The sequence below is a fragment of the Leuciscus leuciscus genome, assembly GCF_965113295.1.
Source record: "Leuciscus leuciscus genome assembly, chromosome: 17".
Taxonomy (NCBI): Eukaryota; Metazoa; Chordata; class Actinopteri; order Cypriniformes; family Leuciscidae; genus Leuciscus; species Leuciscus leuciscus.
In genome coordinates, this window is record NC_138741.1 from 19,470,876 (window position 1) to 19,482,211 (window position 11,336).

General features: G+C 38.3%; 1 pseudogene across 1 annotated transcript; it reads right to left on the bottom strand.

Annotated features, from left to right (window-relative positions):
* Positions 1-2,188: 2,188 nt before the first annotated feature.
* LOC309479011 lies at positions 2,189-11,080 on the bottom strand (annotated as a pseudogene). Its single transcript has 4 exons — positions 10,891-11,080; positions 4,614-4,773; positions 4,264-4,326; positions 2,189-2,497 (listed from the first exon to the last, which is right to left on the bottom strand). The product of its transcript is annotated as an uncharacterized misc_RNA (transcript).
* Between the last annotated feature and the right edge of the window lie 256 nt (positions 11,081-11,336).

Here is an 11,336-nt window from a genome sequence, read left to right on the forward strand (position 1 = left end):
CTTCCGCTGTACCGCTGGAACCAGGGTTGGGGAGTAACGGAATACATGTAACGGCGTTATGTAATCAGAATACAAAAATCCAGTAACTGTAATCCGTTACAGTTACGTCAAAAAACATAGTAATCAGATTATAGTTACATTTTGAAAAAAGGGGGAATACTTTCAGGATTACAATGGTTTCATTTAAAACTAAATAAGTATTTTGGCATAATAACACTATATTAAGCGCTGCTTGATTGTACAGTAGTTCCTGGTTCTGTTGACAGTAATGACTCACGTGTGCCACCCGCTGGTGCGTGTGCAAATAACAGCTGTCTACAATCTCCTCAGACAGATTGAATCACTGCTGCTAGTAGAAACGATGCTGCCTGAAACGATGCTAACCATTAAAAATTAGTTAAAAATAAAACAAAATAATCTGTAATACCATACATTAGCCACTAGATGTCTGTATAGCCCTTTACATAAATATATTTCAGGCATGTGTGTATATTTTGCAAATATTGTACACTGGACCAAATTCTTTAAAAAAAAAAAAATTATATATTTCTTCTTGCTTGACTTTATTTATATATGTGACCTTGAAGTAATCCCAAAGTAATCAGTTACATTACTTTCATATTATAGTACTTGGATTACGTTACTGAATACTTTTTTTATGAAGTAATTTGTAACTGTAACGGAATACATTTTTAAAGTAACCCTCCCAAGCCTGGCTGGAACGCCTGAGTTCAGTCTCGGCTCCTCAGCGAAGACATATCTGCATGTTGCGGCGTACTTCCTTATATACCCCTAGGGTAGGGCGGAGTTACGCTATGCAAATTCCGCAGACCCATGGCATTTCTTTGCCATTGGCTCGTTTTATATACTCGAAGATGATAGGCTTTCTAAGCGAAACCCCATTCGTCGTCATCCGACGTTTTTTATTTACTGACAATGTAGATGTGTCCAAAAAAGTTCAGGAAGTAAAATAAATAGAAACATTGTTATATAATAAGAAATAAGAGATCGTATTTAATCAAAAAACGTACGGGTTTGGAATGACATGCGGGTGAGTAATTAATGACAGAATTTAAATTTTTGGGTGAACTATCCCTTTAACATAATGAATATGTATGAAAGAATGTAAAATACTTTTAAGTTGATTAATAATAATTAAAAGGGAAGAAATGTGGTGGCAAATAATTTTACTTCATGTAATGTATGTGCTTGCATGCAACAGACAACTGGTCCAAGTGGTAAATTACTGTGTGCTATTTCTAACGTCAGCTCGTATGAACTGAAAATGTCTCTCACCTGGTTACTCGACGTCCTGCTATTTCTTAGAAATAGTCCCTCTGTCTTGTGGTCTAGAGAATACGAGATGTTTTTGTCTCCTTATATGGTATAGATCTTCTTTCTCAATAAACATAACAGAAAAACAGCAGAGTGAGGTTAGTGATGTATAAAAAGGCAGCCCTCACTAGGCAAGGTTGCCCTTCGCTGCAGAAAACTCTGATGTCTGGATGTGAATGGCCTTCTTGCAAGAATAAAACTCAAGAAAGACATGGTTTGGTCTACCTGGTTTATTGCAACTCACAACAAATATCTGAATATAAAAATTTCCATAACAATGGGTTTGGTGGATAAAAAGTACCCCATGCCCATGGTTAAATATACTGCTGGATTCTGCCTAATGAGAAATGTCTGCCCGTTCCGTGTCAGCCAAAAGTGTCATTCCTGAGAGATTTGTCTGTCCTGGTTCATCCTATAGAGTTATTTTTGAAATTCTTGTCTGCACTGCCCAGTACTCCAGCCCTCTGTACACTGTCTCCTCTCAGCCCTTCAGCTCCTCCCGCACTGGCTCCACCTCCCCGCCTGGATTTGTCTTGGGCTTTGTATTCACCAGTCCAGCCCTTGAGTGTCTACCCACTAGCTCCATCCAGAACCTCCATGCCGGTCACTGCACCTTGGCCTGTTGATAAGTCGCCTCCACCGTGGATCTTTGCCCCCTCGTCTCCACTGGGATTCCTCATCCCTCCGGCTACGCCTTAGTCAGTCGCCGCTCTACCTGCTCCATAGACTTCCGCTGTGATTTGTACCTCCACCCCTTTGGCTCCGGCGCACTCCTTCTGCCATCCTGCTTCGTCTCCGTCCTCTGGTCCTCTGGCTCCACCTCGGTTGCTCGTTTCTGCTGCTCTGCCCTGCCCTACAGGACCTTCGTCATTGCCCGGTCCCTACAGTCCCTCGCCTCCACCTGGGTCTCCACTCCAGCTGGCTTTGTCTCGTTCTGGCATTCCCCTAGTTTCATCTGGCAAGGCTCCCCATGGCTCCTCCGTCCCTCGACTCTGCCTTGGGCCTGCGTCCTGGCCCTTCTGCTGAGGGTTCCACCCTGGCTCCTCCCTCCTTCATCTCCACCCTGGCCCTGCTTGTCCCATGTCCCTGCTCTGCGTCCGCTACTTAGGCCCCCATCCTCCCTCCACAGTTGGACTATGGTTTCAGCATGGGGACGCGCCTTCTGGGAGGGGGCATGGGATTAGGTCAACATACACAAGCATGGAACAGAAACAAATCAAGGGGGCACCACTCTAAGCAACAGGGAATACTATTAGCTCTGGCAAGAATATTATGTGGACAACTTGGTAGTCATGTGACTTCGACATGTGTGCGGATTATGTTACGTGTGTATATTTGCCAGAGTTACTTCCTGTGTTTTCAACTGAAGATGGTGTTTGGATAAATACCAAAACATGTTTATTTTTATGTAGATCAGTATTTTTTTTAACTTTACATAAAGAGTTGTTAGAACATACATCTTTTAACTATCTCACAGTTTTTGTACCTCCTTGTCATTATGATATCAAATAATATGGACTAAGATTTCTCAGATTCTTTTTTTTTTTTTTTAGGAGGAAGGCTCATAGGAATTAGATACACACTTTCAGTACAATAATTGTTTTGTTTTTTTTACAGCTCAAACAAAGCTGAAATACATTCATGGACATCAGATTACATATAACCAGAATGTCAGAGGCATTGAAGGACTATAAACACTTCATAATCTTTAGACCAAAACTAGTCTTAAAAGATCATCTAATTCTCAGTTCTAATCTGTTGCAGAATGCTCTAGAAGCATGCAGAAGCGGTGAGAACATGTCTCTCCACCCAGTTTTATACTGAGCACCTCCTCAAAAATCCCATTGTTGGTTGGTTAAAGATGGGTGGCTAGTTAAAGTAGGTGTGCTCCTGATGTTCAGCTGGTTAGTTGGCTGTTTAAGGTAAGGATCTATCCCCAATATTCACTTGATTGGTTTGAGGTTGGTTTGTTTGCTTTAGAGATAATTGTTTTGACTGATACCCAGCTAACATGGAACGATCTAAGAACTTTGCTACAGAACAATTTTTTTTTTACAGAAATTCACTAAATAGGGTTATCGGCTCTTAAATATCTGGTTTACCAAAAAATGGCACCATCTGGCCATCTAAGTCTTGAAAAACAGTTTCAAGCAGTGCCATTACACCACTGTGCATTCAACAGGAAACAACATTGTTTACTGGTAAAGTAACTTAATATTTAATGTGCTATTTGCATAAATTATTTGAAATTCAAAGCAAAAAATATTAGTCTCCTAACTCCAGACTGTTCAGCTTCAGACTGTTCACCTTGGTTATTGTGTCAAACACCAGAAATGGAACAATAAGTATCAGTTCTGCACATTTGCATATCTTTCATAAAAACAATATCATCAATATGTAGTCTGTTATTTGGTTCATTGAGGGTTTGGCGGTGATGTTCTGTTGAAAAGGCTTTAAATTGGACTACACAAGTTCAAGAGGACATCCATCGGAGAGCAGAGAGGACTGCATGAATCCAGTACAGTAATGTGACAATGAAAGCCATCACCTGTAAACAAATGAAACACACCTTATGCTACGCTCCAGTTAATTCACATCAATCATTATAATTACATTTAGGCCTTGAATAGTCTGGCACCTGTCCACTAATGTTTGAGCCAAAAGTTCCAGGCTACACACTAGGCTACATAAAGAGCCAGGGCAAGGTAAACTTTTGAACAGGAAAATCAGTGTAAATTGTTATTAATTTGTTCTAAAGGGCAGTACTAAATAATTTTGACCAAAATAAGAACAATTTACACTGATCATCCTGCTCAAAAATTTACATCTCCCTGGCTCTTAATGTAGTTTGTTGCCTTGAGCATCAATGAGTGATATAAAGATTTTACTTTCATTATCTGTGATGAATCCTTGTTTTGAGATTTTTACATTAGCCAAAAGCACTGCAGCACTCAGATAAAAGAATGCGGCAATGCCATGATATCCAACATCCTTAAGAGAGCAGAATACAGAACAAAAGTGAGAATGTATGTCATGTCCAGGACTTTATTATTTGTTGCCCTTAATAAACTATTAAAATGTCTAGGTCTACATTTGAATTAATGTTGGTCTGATTAACCAAACTTTGTACAAAAAAATACTGTGGTGGAACCATGGTTCAGTAATGGTACCGTATGATAATATTGTGGTACTCCAGAGAATACAGTATTACCATGCATGCTGTCTCCAAAACTATGTCCAAAAAAACATGCTAAAACCATGAACTGATGTTTTATTACCAAGCCAGGCCAGATGCTGCTTTGGTTTATGCCAGTAATACATGAACCAGAGAGTGGTGATAAGGAAGCAGAAAAGGGACACAAACTTGACCCAGCCCTGAGGATTTCCTGGGTTCACATTGGTGGAAGCCACCAAGGTCCACACCAATCCACCAAACACCTGGAACAAACAAACATACAGTAAAACTAAACACAGTCACTCATGTATATATATATATATATATATATATATATATATATATATATATATATATATATAAACATGTATATAAGACTACAAACAAAGTCATTCATTAATAATTTCAGTCGTATGATAATTTTCACTCTTGGTGATAATATGGGCCATCTCTTGCCATAATATGCAAGATTGTCCATGAATTTTCTTGGCGATGATTTTTCCGGGGGTAGGTCGCCAGGTCATTCCCCAACCCTCCACATTACATGGTTTGGGACTCATACCCAAACACGCATTTACACTCTTCATGTTTTTGGATTGTGGGGCAAACTGGAGCCCCCAGAGGAAACCCACGCTGACACGGGGAGAACATGCAAAGTCCAAACAGAGAGGACTCCTGGATTAGCCTGGGCTCAAACTGGGGACCTTCTTGTTATGAGGTGACAGTGCTACTTAAAACAGCTAACATAAAGATATTCTACAGTTGTAATTGAAATTATTCAACCCCCATTGCAAATCAGGTTTATTGGCAAAATGTACAGACTTTCAGCTGTTTGCAATGAACAAATGTGTTAAATAGCTCAACTAAACAAATGTTTCAAGTGGTTTCCCCAAATTCAACTGAAAATGCAACTTTTAATGACTTCTGCAGTCTCAAAATTATTTAAATCCTTCATGGCAAGCATCTTTAGTATTTAGTAGAACACCATTTTGCTGTTATGACCTGCTGCAAACGAGATATGTAACCAGACACCAGCTTTCCGCAGAGTTTCTGAGGAATCTTAGCCCATTGCTCATGAGCAATGGCCTCCAGTTCAGTAATATTCTTGGGTTTGCTTGCTGCAACCGCCACCTTCAAATCCCACCAAAGATTTTCTATGGGGTTCAAGTCAGGTGACTGTGATGGCCACTGTAGAATCTTCTAGGACTTCTTCTGCAACCAAGCCCTGGTGGAATTTGAGGTATGCTTGGGATCATTGTCCTGTTGGATGGTCCAATGACGCCCAAGCTTTAGCTTCCTCACTGTCGGCATGACGTTTCTCCTAGAATTTCCTGATACTTCAATGAATCCATCTTGCCTTCCACAAGCTGCAGGTTTCCAGTGCCAGAGGATGCAAAGCAGCCCCAGAGCATCACTGAGCACCACCATGCTTAACTGTGTAGATAGAGTGTTCTTTTCAGCATATGCTTCAATCTTCTTCCTCCAGACATACTGCTGATCCATAGGGCCGAAATGTTCCAGTTTTATTTCATCGCTCAACAGAACAGAATCCCAAAACTTCTGTGGCTTACTTATGTGATTGTGAGACAATTTCATCATTTTTGGACCATTCTTTTGACTTAGCCATATTTGTAACATGCAGTCAAACATGACACTCAACAAACCTAGCCAGTTCAGGTATTTCATGTGTTCTAGCTCAAGCATACCTAGTGCAACTAATGAAGCCCTTGATTAGTTGCATCAAGTGTGTTTGAGACAACACCTGTTTTGCAGATTTTTGCTGTTGGGAGGGATTCTATTCAGGGGGTTGAATAATTTTGAGACTTCAGAAGTACTTAAAAGTTGCATTTTCAGTTGAATTTGGGGAAACCACATTAAACATTTGTTGTGTTGAGCTATTTCAATTACTTTTGTTTGATTTGTTCATTGCAAACAGCTGAAAGTCTGTAAATTTTGCAAATAAACCTAATTTGCAATGGGGGATGAATAATTTTGATTACAACTCTATATTCTAAGAACATAGAAGCATTTAGCTAATGTTCCCATTAAGTTATGAAAAAATTATTTTGGAATGTTTTTTAAGGTTCAAAGCATCCAGTTTTTCAAATGTTTTAATACAATTTTGAATAACATTTGAACAATTTAACAATATAATTTTTTTTTTTTTTTTTTTTTTTTTTTTTACAGAAAACATTAAGGAAACTTTCAATTTTAGCATTTTGCAAACATTATGGAAACTTTTAAATAAAACTCTGAAACAACAAGCAAGTCATGTTTAAAAAAAGTTTCATGAACGATGTATTACAATTGAGAACATTATTAAAGACCAGACAAGTTTAAATTAACATTCTATTGACGTTACTGGAAGAATGTTCATAACTCTGAGAGAATCTTGCCAGAACATTTTCCAAAGTTCTGAGAATGATTAATGTTTGCTTGGTATATTCAAGGTATTAACGATTTGTATAACAGTATTTTATAACAGATGTGAATCTCAAACTGTTCCATTCACACAGCAGCTGATATGAGCCGTTTAAATGTAAATTCCAGTGTCTCTGCCCTCATCATCCGGCTCTGGCAGGATACTTTTGTGAGTCCTGCTGGTGTTTTAATTCATTTAATAGGTGTGGCAGGCAAATAATAGGCAAATTATGTCACTTGTTAGCTCCAAAATAAAGCAGCCAGAGATTTTTACTGGATAACTTTAGGAGAAAATGCTCTTCCTTCAATATGTGCATCAATAATCTGTCGCTCATTTTTGTGTGGATCTATCAGGTTATTCAAAAATACATAAAAAAATGCAATTTACACACAAACACACAATAGGTGCTGTAACTGTCTGGAGATTGTAGAGTAACATTTTTTTTTATTTTTTTTATGCTGAAATACTTAATATAAAAAGTCTAATTAAAATGCTGATTTTTATTTTGTTTTTGTAAAACACTAGTGGTTCTCAAGAATGAGAGATTGTCATGTTACCTGTCCGTATTGGCATCCATCTAATTTGGTTTCTACCAAATGGAGGATAATTTGCACCAAAATACCATAGAATAGCGTGTTATTGGACACATGGGAAGGTTTTTCTCCTCCCTTTTAAAAGTTGATATGCCTATTAATTTTGCTATCTTATAGGCACGGTTATAACTAAGGTTAGCTGCAGTTTATTACTTGCATTTAAAATAGTTTTTTTCCCTGCAGTTCAACAATAGACATGAGAAGCCCTGTAATAAAGCACAATGAGCTCTAAAAACAAACAAGTTCTATCACCATAATATATTTCAATATAATTAATTTCTTTCTCAGTATTAAAAACTTGTTTTGTGTCTTACATGGCAATTGGGTTTAATGCTATGAAACTGATGTTTAGTCTTGACACAAATCCTTAGCTTTCTGCTTCAGCAACTGTCAAAAACATGCCATTTCCTGTAAGTCTCTTGTTTCATAGTAGTTACATATAATAAAATAAAATATAATTGGTCACAAGGTGTGTCACACAATAAAGTTTGATTAGCCAAGTTAATCCAAATTGTTTATAGGAAATAACTGCCTTGACTCATCTGACACATGACAAATTAATTAGAAATGTATTAAATAAATTAGGTTGTAGATCATTAAGGCATCATGCTCACTGAAGAAGCCATTGCTTGTGTGTGGTAAGATTGAAAGTTGAAAGGGATGAACTGAGACTTCATAAACAATTTCCTTATCCATACTGTCCCTCCCTATCCTGTTTTCTGCAATATTTGCACTTCTCATTATTCAAACATGCGTGTTCCATTGAACACTTTATGTTGAGAAAAACTGGTCAGATTAGATCTTCTAAATCTAGGTCTTTTTATTAAAAATAAACATGTTCTCCAAACTCAATGGTTCGACAACAAACTAAAACAAAAACTAAATCTTCTGAAATTAAATGTAAAATTTTCCCTCATCAATGCATTTGCAGTACAATATCCTTTTCTTGGTACCAATATATTACAGATAAAAAAAGCTGAAAAAATGTATTAAATATTGCACAAATAACAACACTAGATATATGTTTAGATTATGAAGGTCTAAAGGGCTGACTTGAATAGGAACATTGGAATACATAAAGCAAGCAAAACAAATGAAAATAAATAGTCTAGATCAACTTTAAAATCCTAGAGAGGCAATATTGTAATATTAGCAATTCTGACAAATGGGTGTTTGGTTGCCTTCTGTTGTATTGTATTTTTGTAGTATATTTCTTTAACAAAACTATTTTGACCAAAACTAGTCATAAACTGAAAGTAAAATAAGTTACGTAAGTGCAAGAACTGTCCAGGTGCTGCAGGACATAATGCAAAGCCCGATTTACATCATTAACTACAGGAAGTGAGATGTGGTTTTGATTGGATGCAGGAGGATGTTGGGAGCCATATTAGAAACCTGTGTGAATGTATGTGTTGGTTAAGCTTTTGTGTTTCTTATTTTCTGCACGATCACACCAAATCGGTTTATTTCTCTAATTTGAGTGAATTGCAGCAGTAAGCGTTCGTGTGAATGTAAGTCTGTAGATTTGCACATCTTTGTGTATTTGTAAATCATGTATGCACGAGTGGACGAGTATCTGAGCAGCAGTGTTCAGTTTGAGATGCTGGACAAAATATATGAGCACAAACTAATGATTAGTTGTTGTGTTTCTCAAAGGTGACTAACAGCTCATTACTAAACAAGTTCTCCTTGAGTAACCCGTTGACTTAAATGCACAATAGTAAAAACGCACACTGCAAAATTTTTATCTAAATCCTTCCATTTTGTAACCTAGTTTTTAACCACCAAGCTACATCACCTTCTGTTCTGTCTAGTAAAGACAAACCCTGTTTTTCATACCCTATTAAGACTAATTTTTTTAGCAATAGATTTAATTCTAGAACACTCTGTGGTCATCTGAATTCACTTGATTACTGGCTGCTTCCCTCAGTATCAGCTAAACCTTAAGCACTCATCTAGTCTGGTTATACCAAGAGGAGTGTTGCCATAGCTGGCAACCCTAACCCACTGTAAACACTAACGCTCAAAATAATTAATTGGTTTGAGTAGGACAAACTTAAATTAAACTAATTAGTTCAGTCAAATTAACTGAGTATTTAGCACTTTATTTTTCTTTCAAGTGAACTGATATATTTTAAGTAAACTGAACGGTTTCATTGTTTTGAGTTTAATGAAATGATTTCTTTTAACTTAGATGAACTTAAGTTCAACTGAAACTGGGCTGGGATTTCTATTTCCCAGCATGCTTTGCCCATGGCATTTGAAAGGGAGAGTAAATGCTGAAATTAAGTGTAATATAATGGGTTTTTGTGTGCGTGTGTGTGTGTGTGTGTGTGTGTGTGTGTGTGTGTGTGTGTGTGTGTGTGTGTGTGTGTGTGTGTGTGTGTGTGTGTGTGTGTGTGTGTGCGCGCAAGATTAATGTTAAGGGGGAGATTTAGTCGTGATTACTGTTTTGTTATGCTAATTTAGAATCATTTTTGTTAATGCATTTTAGGAGAGTTACCGTCATGATGATAAGTGGTGCATGCGGCCTGGTTTGAGAGCATGTCAATGCTTAATATTGCAGCATTCATACAGCAATTTAAATGTATGTGTGCTGTGTTAATAGTCAAACTATGCTAGTAGTATAGCATTTAACTATAGCATTTATTGAACTAGTTTTTTATAACCAGCTAAGTTTATAACAAAAAATTTCACATTGAGGTTACATTACATTTTTAAGTTAAATGTCTGGCTTTAATGTACTCAAACATTTCACGTTAAGAACAAGTAAAATGTATGAGTACAAAATAAAAATCTGCAAGTTCTGCTTACTTAAACTTTGAATATTTGAAACTTAAATATTTTGAGGCAACTGATGCCTCAAAATGTATTGAGTTTTGCCAACTTATTCGGGTTTACAATGTATGCGATATAGTACATTGCGGTATGTAGACTTTGAAGGCCACAGATTGCGCCTTCACCTCCCTGAACTTCCTGACCACAGTCTCGACGGATGTGAAAGGAAGGCGAAACTGCCGCATTGAAGAGAAAGTTCGAGAGAAAGTGGCAGAGGAGAGCAATATCCGTGGTGTTGCGCAGCTCGGCCACCGCCTCAGGGGAAAGACCCTGGCACTGGTCTAGGTCCTGCAACAGATTGGCCTGGTAAGCTTGCAACACGACCAACGTGTGCAACACGCAGTGTAACGCCTAGAGGCTTTGATGGCAGAGCCTGAGGCATCAATGTCGATGCCTAACCCACAGAGAGATAGTTTGCCAGCATCTCTTACAAGGATCAATACATATCCGTGCTCACGCATCCCCTCTACAGTTGTTTAATTCGTGTGGATGCAGGATGAATATGGTTTCCTCCATGATCTCTCTACCTCGCCGTGGAGATCCGGAAGAAATGGGTGACTCACTGAAGCGGGGCGGTTATGTCCGGACAGAAATCCCTCATCTAACCCGTCGCAAGCGACTTCACATCTCTTGAGCCTCCCCGTCAGATCTAATCTGTCTGAAGCGTGGGGCATAACCTCCAACAACTCTCATTCGGGGCAGACAGGCTGAGAGGGCTCAACTACTTCTTCGCCCTCTACAGCCACATCCAGCTCTTCCTGGCTCTCAGCCAGCAGAGCGCTGGCCGATGGATCAGAGGATGTAAGTGACAACAAATCGTCATTGAGATCACACTTGTCAGCCACTGAAAAATTTGAAATAGCCACACCTTTCTCTAATTCCTCGACCAGCTCCATCTGTGATCCCCAAACGAGAGCAGAGCTCTCACAATGCTCGCATTCAGCCCCCTTGAAGACTGAGCGTGCATTCTCCT